This window comes from Phaseolus vulgaris, chromosome 4, assembly GCF_000499845.2.
Source record: "Phaseolus vulgaris cultivar G19833 chromosome 4, P. vulgaris v2.0, whole genome shotgun sequence".
Taxonomy (NCBI): domain Eukaryota; kingdom Viridiplantae; phylum Streptophyta; class Magnoliopsida; order Fabales; family Fabaceae; genus Phaseolus; species Phaseolus vulgaris.
The window spans coordinates 11,918,557-11,933,290 of record NC_023756.2 but is presented as its reverse complement, the minus strand read 5'-3'; positions in this window follow the sequence as shown (position 1 = coordinate 11,933,290).

Genomic DNA, 14,734 nt, shown 5'->3' with positions numbered 1-14,734 from the left:
AAATTAAAATTAAAATTAAAATTAAAATAAATAATTAAAAAATGTTGAAATTAACTTTAATTTAGTTTGGAGGAAGGAAATAAATAAAAATAAATTATAGAAAAATTTTAGTACAATTTCAATTTGGGTTTCGTAATTTAATTTACAATAAAATTATTATTATTATTATAACAGTTTGTATAAAAATCTAATGAAATACAGTAGAAAAATATAAAGTTGTATTATACTACTATTATTATTTTGAATAAATTTGAATAAAAATATATTTTTAAATGAAAATGCAATGGGAAGTATAAAATGAATAAAAGTATAAAGTAGAGTTTTAAAATTTATATTTTGCTTTCGTGTGTTTAATAATTAAATTAAAAAATATTATAAATATAATGACGATCCAAAAATATAATGAATGTAAAATATTTTATTAACATATTATGATGAATTAAATTATTTAACCATTTTATTATCATGAATTAAAAATATTTTAAATTAAAATATGTAAATTCATACAATGATACTTAAAACTAAGGATTAATTTAATATTTGAAAGTTAATATTAAAATAAAAAGTAATGTTATGTTGAATCCACAATAGTATTTTGTGGAACTAAATAGAACTTTGCAACCGAGAAAGAACTAGGAAAGTAGTTTTTTTTAACTAATACTAGTTTTAATGATATTTTGGTGAATGGTAAAATTTGTTTAAGTTATACTAGAGGGTTTATAAAATAGTCTAGTGTGGTGGATGAATCACATGCATCGATCATAATAGATGTAATTCTGGTCATTGATTTCGGGATGATATTTTGATCAATGTTCTGCATCAATGTTCAACAAATCATGATGGTGAATAATGTCTTGTCCATGGTGCTGGATGAATCTTGTGCATCGATTAATTCAGATCCAATCCTTATGTTAATTTTGGGGGTAAGACTCTAATAAATGCTTTGTATCCAATCTTCAACAAAATTTGATAGTGAACAATGTCTCGTGCAATATTGCTTTTAGGGTGCCACTCTAATCAATGCTTTATGTCATTGTCCAACAAATCCTAACGACGAACAATAGTGTTATGGATGAGTTTTATACGTTGATTAGTCCAAATATAATCTTGGTTGCTACTTTTGGGATGACACTTTAATTAACGCTTTGCGTAGTCGTGACGATAAACAATGCATCATCCAATGAGGTGGATGAATCTTGTGCATTGATAAGTCCAAATACAATCCTACTAGTTGCTTTTGGGATGACACTTTAATCAATGCTTTGTGTCAATGTTCAGCAAATCCTGAACAATGTCTAGTCTAGTATGGTGGATTAATCTTATGCATCAATTAATCCAAAATGCAATCTTGGTTGTTGATTTTGGAAGATACTCTAGTTAGTACTCTTTGTCAATGTTCATCAAATCTTAACGGTGAATAATGCCTCATGTATTATGGTGGATGAATCTTGTATGTCGAGGAAGACACATGCAATCTTGGTTGCTACTTTTAGGATGACATTCTAATCAATGTTTTGCATCAGTCTTTAGCAAATTCTAATGGTTAACAATGCCTTATGTAGCATGGTGAATGAGTCTTGTGCATTGATGAAGGAAAATGCAATCTTGGTTGTTGGTTTTAGGATGACACTCTGATTAATGTTTTGTGTTAATGTTCAACAAATCTTGGCGGTGAACAATGCCTTGTGAAGTGTGGTGGGTGGATCTTGTGCTTCAATTTGTCTAGATGCAATCTTGATTGTTACATTTGGGGTGACACTTTGATTAATACTCTATGTCAATGTTTAATAAATTTGACGGTGTATAATTCCTTGTCCATTGTGGGTGGATTAATCTTGTACATCAATTAGTCCAGATGCAATCTGGGTCGTTGTTTTTAGGGTGATGATTTTACCATTGCTCTGTCTCAATGTTTAGCAATTTCATATGGTGAGAAGTGTCTTGTGCAATGTGGTGGATAAACTTTATGCATTAATGAGGAAAAATGCAATTATGACCATTCCTTTTGGAGTGACAATTTGATAAATTCTCTACATCAACGTTCAACAAATCATGATGGTGAATAATGTCTCATCAAGTGAGGTGGATGAATCTTGTTTGTCGATGAGGGTAGATGTAATCATGATTATTACTTTTGGGTGACACTATACTTAATTTTTCTTTAGTTATGGGTTGTTCATGTAAAAATTTTATAACGAATAATTGAAAATTTTCCTCCTAACAACAAATAACAAAATGTAATATGGTTGTCAGAATGGGTGTAATTGATACTTCAAATAAATTGAACTTTACTAACTCATTTGTAACAATTGTGCATTTCAATGGAACAATGACACAATCTGTAAAAGGTGTCTCCTTTCATTTTGTCTTTCCTGAAATTTTTAGGATCCCTTATGATTGCTTGTTACTAACTTTGAAGCTATACTTTCAATAGTCTTATAATTATGAATGCCAATTAGTTCAATCATCATTTCAAAAATATACAATGTCACAACATAAACAATTTGTACAACCTTACAATTTATAAAATGTTTTTCTTTCAAAAATATGTTCTTTAGTGAGAAAAACTTTAAATTGTAAACATGAGATAATCGTGGATAATATAAAAGGTAAATTATATTATGTAAAAATAAAGAAAATATTTTTTTTAAAATAAACATACTCAATTAAGGTTACATTATGACATCCTAGATTTCTCTTTTAAGAAACTCAATAAATATTTTCATTATAAGCTTCCAAAACTGGTAGTTAACTCTTCCAAACATAGGTGACCGATTAATATATGCACCTTCAGCAAAGGGAAACCTGTCTCAACCATTTTCAGAAAAAATAGGATCAATTCTTGAATATTTTTCAAGAACCAACTTTTAATGCCAATTGTTAAAATAAAAGGGTTGAGTTTAAAGGGGAAGTGAATTTAACTATCTCATTTTTTCAAAAACTTAGAATGAAACTTTATTAGTCCAATCAATTTTAGGATTCCATTGCTTTTTACAAAATTTTTTTTGAACTAAGAATACTCAAGAATAAGTATAATGTGCAAAAACAACAAGAAAGAGAGAGGAAAGAAGAAATGCACAAAGGTTTTTATACTACTTCACTTTAACCAAGAGTTACATATAGTTGCCCAACCACATTCACACTAAAACAAAGTTTTACAAACACCTGATGAATACAATCTACACAAGAAACCAACTCTTGAACCCTACAATAATGAATTTTTAACCTAGTAACAACTTATTACAACACTGAATCTGGAAATCCTTTCCAAAAATAACCACACAACACGAAAACAAGAGTAAAAAGAAGGAATTGATTAACCTGGAACATAACAAGCTCATTAGAAGAAGAAAATTGATGTGAAAGACTATCTTTCTCTTTTACACCAAGAGAATGATCTAGTAATCACTTAAAGAAAGCTCCAAAAAAGGTTTTTCAACTGGGTAATAACCCTCTCTCAATATTGAAAATGATTTCAGAAACTTAGGTTCAAATTTTGTGTTAAAAAGTTGTTTTAATGGATTAAAACTTCTTTAAATATGTTAATTTTGTTAGAGTAATTGGTAGAGTTTAAGAGGGAGGGGTGAATTCAACAATAAAAGATATTCGCAAAGATTTGTATTAGAATGAAGTTCTTTAAGAAACAATCAATTTGAATATCAAAAAATGGATAAAAAAGCACAAAAACAACATAAATATTTGTTGAACAAGATGCTTTGATACCTTCAAATCTATGTGGAATGCTTGAAGACCTTGCTTTTGGGTGTGTGTGTGTTATCTAATAGGTTTTAACTTGTTATTTCACTCCTTAAGATGATCCAAGTTTATTTGAATCTTTATCTTTTTGAAAAGCTGGGTTTTCTGAAAGGCTGTGAAATTTCAACCTGTTGAAATGTCGAATTAACCTGTTGTTTGACACTTCATGGTTTTTAAAATGGTTTGGAAAAACTTTGCTTTATTTTGTCTTTGCTGTCAAACAAAATCAACTGGTTGTTTTGATAAATCAACTGTTGTTTTTATGAAAACCTTAACAAAAAAATTATTTCAATTGATTGATTTGGAAAACAATTGGTTGTTTTCATAACAAAATTTTGTTAAGTGTTTTAAATTGTTTTAAATGCTTCCAACTGCTTTTGGTTTTTGATCTAACAACTTTGACCACTTGATTCAGGTTATATAAAGGTTGTTTAACATTCTTTTGATTTGACCAAGAAAGAGAGATCACTTAAAACGTTTTTCAAGATTTCAAGAGCTTTGGATCATCTCAAGTGTATGAAATAGGATTGGGTTTTGTAGTTATGAACCTTAAGCTTTGTAATACCCAGGTGTATTTTATTCCCTTCTTCTTTGAACATTGTATTTCTGTGTGTTCTTGTATATGGCAGTTTCAGAAAAGTGTTTCTAAAAACTGTGGTTTTGGCCAAGGAGTGGTGTGTGTTCTTGAGGGGTTCAAGATCATCACTCTTGGTGTGTGTTTTGTAATCTAGGTTTGATTACATAGTGAATTCTCAATAGTTAGTTGATGACTGGATGTAGCTCTTGGTTAAGAGTGAACCAGTATAACCATCTTTTGCAATTCTCTTTATCTCTCTTGTAAACTATTTTAACTTGTTTTTATATTCTGTTGATATAAACAACTGGTTGTTTCGTGAAAACAACAGGTTGATTTTCTAGAAATAATCTTAAAACATAAATTTTATTGAGTTGAACAGAAAATCAATTGGGTGATGTTTAAAAAAATTTCACTTTACCTTCAAACTTTGCGAAAATCTTGTGAAAACAATTCACTCCCTCTTGTTTTGGCCACTAATTCTAACAATATTCACGTCAAACCATTAGAGAAAATACACTGGACGATCAATAGAAACACATTAGACAATCAGTATAAATGTATTAGACGATTTCTGCAAATGCGTAATATAATCAATGCAAGATACACCAGATGAATATTCAATTATTATTTTAGACAATTGCTTTATAGGTCACTTAACTAGTGATTATATCGTATGCTTACTTTATAATGCACTAGATGCTAGCTATTTATACAAAAATTGGATCAGACGATTGTTTAATGCACAATGTAATCAATAAACACAATGCAGAGAGAGAGAATCACACAAAGACTTTTATATTGGTTCACTTTTCCTCAAGAGCTACATCCAGATTCCTATCCACACCAACTGAGATTCCACTTAACAAGAATTCTTTTACAAACAAGATTCACACAACAATCACTCTTGAACCTACAAGAATGATCTTTAAGACAAGAAACACCTTGTTGCTCAATAGAAATTAGAAACACTATCCAAATTCTATAAAAAAACCTTAGAGTCAAAAGGTTAAGAAACAACAACACCTAAATTATAGTAAAAACAACGGTGTTTTGAAAATTTAGGATAAACTTCTTCCATCAAGATATTCAATCCAAGAAGACTCCAAGAATACTTAAAGAATTTCTTTCCAATAAAAGTGTTCTCTTAAAAAATCACTTAGCTCTCTCTTTGAATTTATAAAAGTTCTGTCAAGAGGTTTTCTAAAATAAATTTTTATAATCCTAAAAAAAAACTTTTTTCAAAATTTTCTCTTATTTTTAATGGATTAAAAACCCGATTCAAACGATTAATTTCACTTAAAGTGAAAATAATGGATTAATTTGAATCTCTAATATGTTAAAATCATAACAGATAACAACATCCTTAAAACAAATGAATTTCAACTTTTTAAATAACAAGTTTTAATAGGTTAAACATCTCCACAAGTTTTGACCATTTTAAAACATAATTCTTGGAGTTTCATAGATTATTTACCTTGATAGACAAAAATAAATAGACCCAAAAGCCAAAAGACACATATAAAAACATTTTCTACAAAAGATTGATCTTCATTTTTCAAGTGGGTTGGATTCAACAAATACAAACTTCAACTCCATCTACCTCTAACACTCAAATTAATGGATTAAATTATTGTTTTAACCTATTAAAATAGAATAGATCAAAATCTTTTGAAAGTAATTAAAATTTTAATCTATTAAAAACTTTTTTTAACATATAAAACAAATCCCTCATAACTACTCGGAGCTAAAAGTAATTATAATAAATTAAAATTATAATGTAATTGGTTAAATGCTTTATGTAATCATTTTTCGACTTTAAATAATAACATTTTAATGGATTAAAATATCTTTCAATCAATTCAAAATAGCTTATTAATTATCATGATAAGTTCTAAAACATTTTTAAATATCTTTCTATCAAATCACTTAAATTCAAATTCTAATAAACACAACACACTCCCTAAAAGCATCTAAATCTTCAAATCTTTAAGAATATTCAAGGAATAGTTGGATTCATCAAATGTAGCTCAGTTTAACTCTAGCAGCTCCAACAATAACACTTGTTGGACAAATTCTTCGAGTTAGGAGGTAATGGAATTTCCATGATTCCATCCACGAAGAGTTGTTGGAGATTCTCCTGATGTAACTCATTGGTTTCTTTAGCATTCTGCTTTTTTTAACTCAGATAATTCTTTATGTAGTTAAGCTAACAATGTCATTTAGTTCACATGATTACCTTGGGTCTCTATTGATTGTTGTCGTTCTTTATTCATCACATTTATTGTTAATAACATATACTCCTATAATCCAACTCCACATGAGCACCAAATATTTCTAAGAGAGTGAGATGTTCCTACAAGAGTATGTCTTTTTTTTTTCAACTTGGTCCAAATCTTCATGGACTTTAAGGTGTATTCTTCAAAGATCAAGAAAGAATGTACTTGCTTAAAACTCTTCGAATCTTATGTTAACTGGTTGTAAATAAAGGTAATAATGTGTACCGGTATGGCCGATCGACATCATGACGTGTCTCGGTCTTCATGCCCGAGATGACCGAGACACACGCTGATGTGTTCCAGTCTACTTGGTCAAGCCGGCCGACACACCACGCACGGCTAGACTGACCGACACGTATAACCATTAACGTTCAAACCAAGGTTAGTGAAACTAAACTATCATTAAGAATTAGGTAATGCAATCCTAAGTGTGATCCATTACACTAATTAGGCCCAATAAGGTAAACCCGTTAAAATAATATAAATAACACACATTCCAAGGAGAAAGGTACATCATTTATTACTGTGCACCTACCTGAGTGTCGATTACCCGCTTTACTTGAGCGTTGGAGTGCTTTCTGCAAGTACCCCATTCGGTATTCACCCGAAACCGAGAGCCAAAGAAGAGACACGAAGGCGAGAAGGATCTCAACCAAGCACCTAGCAACCTGCCCGATCGAAGGAGGAAGACGAAGACTTCAATAGTTCTCTAGGTCCCATCTCCCTAACAAGAACAAAATGTATAATTACTAAATATTATATCTTAAAAAATGTCAATTTAGTTATTTATAAAGTTTTAGTGGTTTTTTAGTTAGATGAACTTTCTTAATACCTAATTATTATCCTATGTGAGCATAGGTTATTCTAACCTAATTTGCTTAACACCTAATCAGTATGGATTCTTGTAAATTATCTAATCTAATTAATCCCTTGGTGCTGATTAAGTGAATGAAAATGATATGTTTTAGCGACATCATCTTAGTGTGGGATGCTACACTATACATTATATATGAAAATAGAGTGTGACACATTGACATCACTTTTCACTTTCTACATTCACATTACAATTTTATATATTATTATATATAATATTTTATTAAAAAAATCATTCGCTAAATAGATGTATGTAATATAGTGTCAAAGAAAACTTTTTCTATGATAATAAAATTTAGAAAGACTAATTAAAATTTAGTAGAAAAAACCATCATTGATCACGGAATGATAGATTTGCAATTCACTTGATAATTAAATTTATTATTATTTTATTTTAAAATTTTATTTATATTAATTTTAATTAGAAAAACATAATATTTTTTGTTATTAAAATAAATTATAAAGTATGTGTAAAAAAAAAATAACTAGTATCAAATAAACATTTTCCTAAATAAGGGAATTGTGTTGTAAGAAAAACTTAACATACAACCAATCAGCAAACAACATTTTCCTTTATTACTTTTTTTATTTTTTTATTCTCTTTTATTTATTCCATCGAGTTGCTGTCATCAATTTTTTTTTAACAATAATAAACAATATATACATTAATTTCCATTACTGCCAAAATTATGTTTGAAGGTGCCGTAGGAGCTTTGGATGCTAAGGCCAATAATCGTTTAATAATTGGATGTAAAACCCTAGGACCACATGATGATGTCATGAGTCCACCTGCTTTGATTTAAATAAATATATTTTCTTACTTGGTGAAAAATAATATAGCGTAATTGTACTCAAAGATGGACTCAGGTTTTGTAGTATATATATATATACTATAAAATATTCTTCAGAATTCTAAAATTATTCTTTGGTACGTATAAAAAAAAAACAAATTAGTAAAATAAAATAAAAGTTATTAGTAACTTGGAACATTAGAAAATTATTTAAATTCATTTAATTTAAAACAAATAATAATTAATTATTTTATTAATTAAATTAGATACTATATTATAGATTAAATTTAATTAATATTAATAACTTCTATTAATAAAAATTTATAGATACCTTATTTTTAGTACTATTAATTATACACATTATTTTTTTATTTATAGATTTTTTAAAATTTTTATTAAGATATAATTAGAAACTATTTGAGTTATTTTTAAAATAGTAAAATTAAAAACTAAATTTTTTATTTCTAATTATCATATCTAACTTAAACTTTTAGTCACTGTATCTAGATTTAGATACTAATTTTGAAGTAACTTTTAAAATTATAATTTCTTTTTTGTCTAAAACATGATCTTCATGTGGTTGTTTGAACTTTCTAAAATGAATTGTGCATGACGGAATTATAAAAACTTTTGTGAAAGATTAAGGCAATTTAGTTAGAAAATATAAATATATTAAATTAAATTATGTGACTTATGTGAAATATAATTGTGAGATAATATGATTTAATAAAATAAAATGATACCTATTGGTTAGTATGAGAAGTTATGTTTTAAAGAATTGACCATGATCAATTTAATGGAGATGGAGAAAGATTAAGAAATGAGATTTTGTCTCTAAAAGAAGTTATGAAGTTGTTCATGTATGACCTTTTCTCATGTATGACTCTTAAAAAAAGGTATGACAAGAAAATAAATTTCAAAGAGACAGATCAAGAAAACGGGATTAAAAAAATTACTCAACATATTAGTTCTATAGATCAAGGTATCTTTAATTATTATAATGAATGTGAGAATGATAATTTGTAAGATTCTTATTATGTGCATTTGAATTTATATATGGTATCAAGTATCATGTCTCATTGCTCAAATCTATAATTTTTCATTAATGATATTTTTTCCAATTTTTTTGAATCCCAATTTTTTATAATCATGGATGAAGATTTTTTTCACCCCTTAATGTCCTGCATGAAATCAAGGGCAAATTCTTCTTGTATCTCCATATCTTCCTCATGCACGGTCATACTTTCAAAAATATCAAAATTACCCCATATTTTATTGACACTTTTTTTAATTATGGAATTGTAATTTTTGGCATTTCAAATTGCACAATCAAGAAGACAAAATTTGTATTTGAAATACAAAATTTGTATTCCAAATCTTGCAAACCAAAATGCAAATTTTGTATTTCGGATTGTACAATTCATAATACAAATTTTCTGGAATTCAAAATTTGTATTTTGGATTATGTAATCCAAAATGCAAAATTTGTATTTTGAGTTGTGCAATCTAAAATACAAAATTTATATTATGAGTTTTAAAATCCACAAATTTTAGAAGAAAAGTTAGGAAGAATTTGTCTCAATTAAGGTGCAACATTTTTTGGCCCAAATCCAGCCAAGCAGTTTTCTTGGTTTTTCTCATTCGGAGGAAAAAGCCATTAACACCGCACTCGTGACCGATCCTATCATTACAAAAAAAACATGAAATAGAAACCAATTTTTAGAGACTAAAATAATTAATTGCAATAGTAACTAAATTAGAGACCATTTTAGAAACTAAAAAAAATTGGTTTCTAAATTAGTTTCTATTATTGTTAAATAATTTCTAAATTGGTATCTAAATTAGTTTCTATTATTGTTAAATAGTTTTTAAATTGGTATCTAATTAGCAACAAAGCTTTTAACTACCAATTATTTAGTTTCTAAATTTGGTCTCTAAAACCTTGGTTGCTAATTAGATACCAATTTAAAAACTATTTAACAATAATAGAAACTAATATAGAAACCAATTTTTTTTTTAGTTTCTAAAATGGTCTCTAATTTAGTTACTAGTGCAACTAATTATTTTGGTTTCTAAAAATTTGTTTCTATTTCATGATTTTCTTTTAGTGTATGTCACTCTGTATACTAGAGTGTAGGCACCTTCTTGAAACGTGGTTGTGGAAGAGTGATGTGAGTTGATTTTAGATTTGCACATATTTTTAGGATTTTCACTTGGGTTATGATTGTGATTAACAAATATGGTGAGACTGTTAGTTGTCGTTTTGCTGTTAAATTAAGATGATTCTAACCTAGACCTGTCTAACGCTAGAGAGATAATAATATAGTTGTGGTCAAATGATCCCAAAGTTGTCTCCCAACGAATCCAATAGTAAAATCAGTAAATCAGTGTTTAGAATCTATTTGCAAGCAAGAAAACTTAGCAATAACAATAATGATAAAAAGGGGTTGAGATAATTGTGAAAAAAATATAAAAAAGATTAAAATAATAAATAAAAAGTGGTTGATCCCCAAGTTCTTCCACAATTGAATTCTTTACAGGTTCTCTAAAGATTAATATTTTCTCAATCCCCCAATAGAGCTAAACCATATTGAACATGCGTCAATCTGATTCAACTGAAACTCACCAGTAAAGCATGTGTCTATTAATTTAATCAGTAATGTTCCTACTAGGGAGATGAGACCTAGAGAACTATTGAAGTCTTCTTCTCCTTCCTTCGGTCGGTCAGGTTGTTGGGTGATGGACTGAGGTTCTTCTCGTCCTCCTGCTTCTCCTTCAGTACTCGGTCTCGGGTGAACACCGGATGGTGGGGGTACCTGCGAAGGCACTCCGACGCTCAAGTCAGTAAAGCGGGTGATCAGTTCTCTGGTAGGTGAACAATAATAAATGACGTACCTTTCTCTTTGGGATGTGTGCTATTTATATTATTCTAATGGGCCTACCTTGTTAGGCCCATTTATCGGAGTGGATCTTGCTTAGGATTGTATTACCTAATTCTTAATGATGGATTAGTTTTACTGACCTTGGTTTGAGCGTTAACAGGAGTATGGATCGCCCGGCCAGGCCGACCATGATGATTCCACTTGTCTCGGCCAAGCCTCTTAGGTCTCGGTCGACTCGGCCGAATCTATCGGGTCTCGGCCATGTTTCCCCTGGTCTCGGTCAAGTAGACCAGGTCTCGGGCAGTCAAGTGGGTATCGGTTAGGGTGACCAAGTGTCGGTCTCGCCCATACCGATACAAGTAATCACTTTATTCCATGCATATACTCCATGAGAATTCTTATCTCCTCTACCTTCAATCATGCGCCCAAGAAATCAATCATGCATTACAACCTCTCACAAAAAATAGTTTTTTAGGAGATTAGAATATTAAACCAACTGTTATAGAGAATTAAAAAATCAAAGTTTTACTAATAAAAACCTCATAACTCAATGGGGAATGACAAAGAAATCAACCAAAAAGGTTTAGCCTTCCATGTGGAGGCAAAATAAAAGAATTACAAAGAAGAAAAGATACTAAGAAAACCCTATGAAGCCCCTCTTTCTCGTTGAAGCTTGTGTCTTTTTATAGGTTTTATGCTCCAAGGATCTTGGGAAAATATTTTGGTTTAGATTTTGTTAATAGTTTCTCAGTTTCCAACTTTCTAGAATTATTGTATTTTGTAGAAGATTTGATTCCGGTCAAAAGTAATATTAAAACTGAATTTCCTTTTTTTTTTAATTGTTAGAGAGAAATTATTTTTTACCTAATGTTAAAAAAATAGAATGTAATAGACAATAATAATGATGAAAACTTTGCGTAATGTTATTAATTGTTTATTACATGTTATGTTAGTACTTCTGATGTCTTCAACAATCTCATAATGTATCGGTTGTGGTTGAAAACCTTATCATAGTTGATTGTGAGAGTTGTTGAGTTTCAATTCTAGGTTTGGCTCTTTTCTTATACATTTTTTCCTTTGCACTTGAAGTCTACTCATGTATTATGGGGTTGGGATGATAGTTTAGACCATGCATATTGGATTTCAAGGGCTACCAAAAAGAATGGACTAGTGCATAACCAAGGATTTAATGACTTTGATAGAATGCAATTCATAAATCCAAGTCATATTGCTTCTCCAAACTCAAAATCAAAACTTTATTTGCTAGAAGAACCTGCCACATGAAGTAAGCACCTCAATTTTTATGTTCTATTAAGTGTATATAATTTATGTATTGTTAAAAAATATGATTCTTAACTATTGGCCAGTTCTGCTGCTAAATTGCGTAGATTCCCTCTTCTCCATTGCCTCTATATCCAAAATTCATATATGATTTAATCTTTGTTCTATAACACAGTTTCATTTCTTTCTATAATGTAGCAACATTCCTTTTATGTATTTGTTTCATTATAATCTATAGTTTCTTTAACTGATTATAGGGACTAAACATGGATTGATGATAAGTGTCATTATTCAGTAAAATTTCATGAAAAAGTTAAATATTTATTGATTTTAATTGTTAATTAAGCTATGATTCAACCTAATTTGAAAAATTAGAATTTAATAATATATTTTGGAGTTATGAGATTAATAGTATTATTTATTCCTAATTTTGTGTTATTTTCAGGAATTTAAGGAGAGATGAAGCAAAGAGATATATTATGAATAAATATGTCATTTAACACAAATCCAATTAGGTTAAATAATGGCGTAAGACAAAGATAAAAGAAGAGAGGAAACCCAAGGAAAAAATCATCAAAGAGAAATGTTCTGGATCACTTTCTTTTGCTTTGGTGCATGTAATGGCCACCATGATTGGCTAATTCCTTTCCTTTGGGATTGAATGTAATCGTTTCAAACTTCTATGTATTGAGGTGATATTTATCTATAATATTTTGTTCTTATTTGATATTGTTATTTTCATTTTATGCTTAAAACTTGAATATTATTCTTGATTTAGATCTTTGACATTGACTGAGAAGTATTTCTAATGATCTGACTTAAATGGAAATATTTGATGTGTTTTAATCCTAGAAATAGATAATTATATATCAAATGCTTTATAATATCTTTTCTTAATGATAAGAATGTTTTCTAAAGATACGAAACATCGGTGTTTAGGAGATGATCTTAATAATTTCATAATCAATTTTAACTCTTTGTAATCAATTTCCATTTTCAATTCTTACCTCAAACAACCACCACAACAACACCAAAGATCACCACATAAACTACCAACTATCACACAATACCACCATGCGACTTTGCCCACCAAAAAGAAAAGACACCAATATAAATTACTATGGATCTCCGTGACTTTCTCCTCACTTCTTCACACATATGTGTGGATTATGTTTTCGACTTTACTCACCTTTTCAAATCAACACAAATCACTGAATTCGAACAACGCAAATCATCACAAATCTTTTTGGGTGAACAGTAATCACTGTATGCAAACACAATATAAATAAAGAGTTGTTAAGAGGAAGGTTTGACTATGAGCACATGAATGATCCACTTCACATTTTAATTGAATTTGCTAGTGTTGTTGATGTAAGGTTGAGGCAAGCACAAGAAATCATAAAAAATTAGGTAAACCAGTGGTATTTCTCTCTCTTTCCAATTATGTTGCAAAGTCTACAATATTATTTATTAATGAGAGATTTTGCTCCTTTGATATATGTTACACTCTACATCTAGTATTACTTTCAGGAAATAAATATGTCCATATTTAATACTTCTAAAATATTCTACAATGGATAGATGACATTAGTAATCAATCTATACCACTAAGTTTTTAAAGAAAACTAAAGATGAGAAGGAAATATAGTTAGCCGATTATACACCATCTTTATTATACACTATAAAAAAATCATTAAATAAAAACCAATATTTAGACACTAAAATAATTAGTTACAATAATAATTGAATTAGACACTATTTTAGAAACTAAAAAAAATGATTTTTAAATTAATTTCTATTATTGTGAAATAGTTTCTAAATTGGTATCTAATTAGCTAGCAATGTTTTAACTACCAATTATTTAGATTCTAAATTTGGTAGCAAAAAAACCTTAGTTGTTAATTATATATCAATTTAGAAACCATTTAACAATAATAGAAACTAATTTAGAAACCAAAAAATTATTTAGTTCCTAAAATGGTCTCTAATTTAATCACTATAGCAACTAATTATTTTTTGTCTCTAAAATTAGTTTCTATTTCATGATTTTCTTCTAGTGATAAAGTGATAAGGTAATTTTATTACACTATTTTATATATATTTTTAATTTCAATTTTTTAATATTTTTATTTTATTTTATGTGTTCGGACAAGTAGATAATAATTGAGCATCTAAAGTAAATGTTAAAGGTGTTTTGAGAGGAACTATGGAAAAATAATTTGTTTTAACTATACTTAAATGTTGTTAATGTTATTTTTTTTGCAAACTATACTTAAAATTATTGATATGTTTCTACTT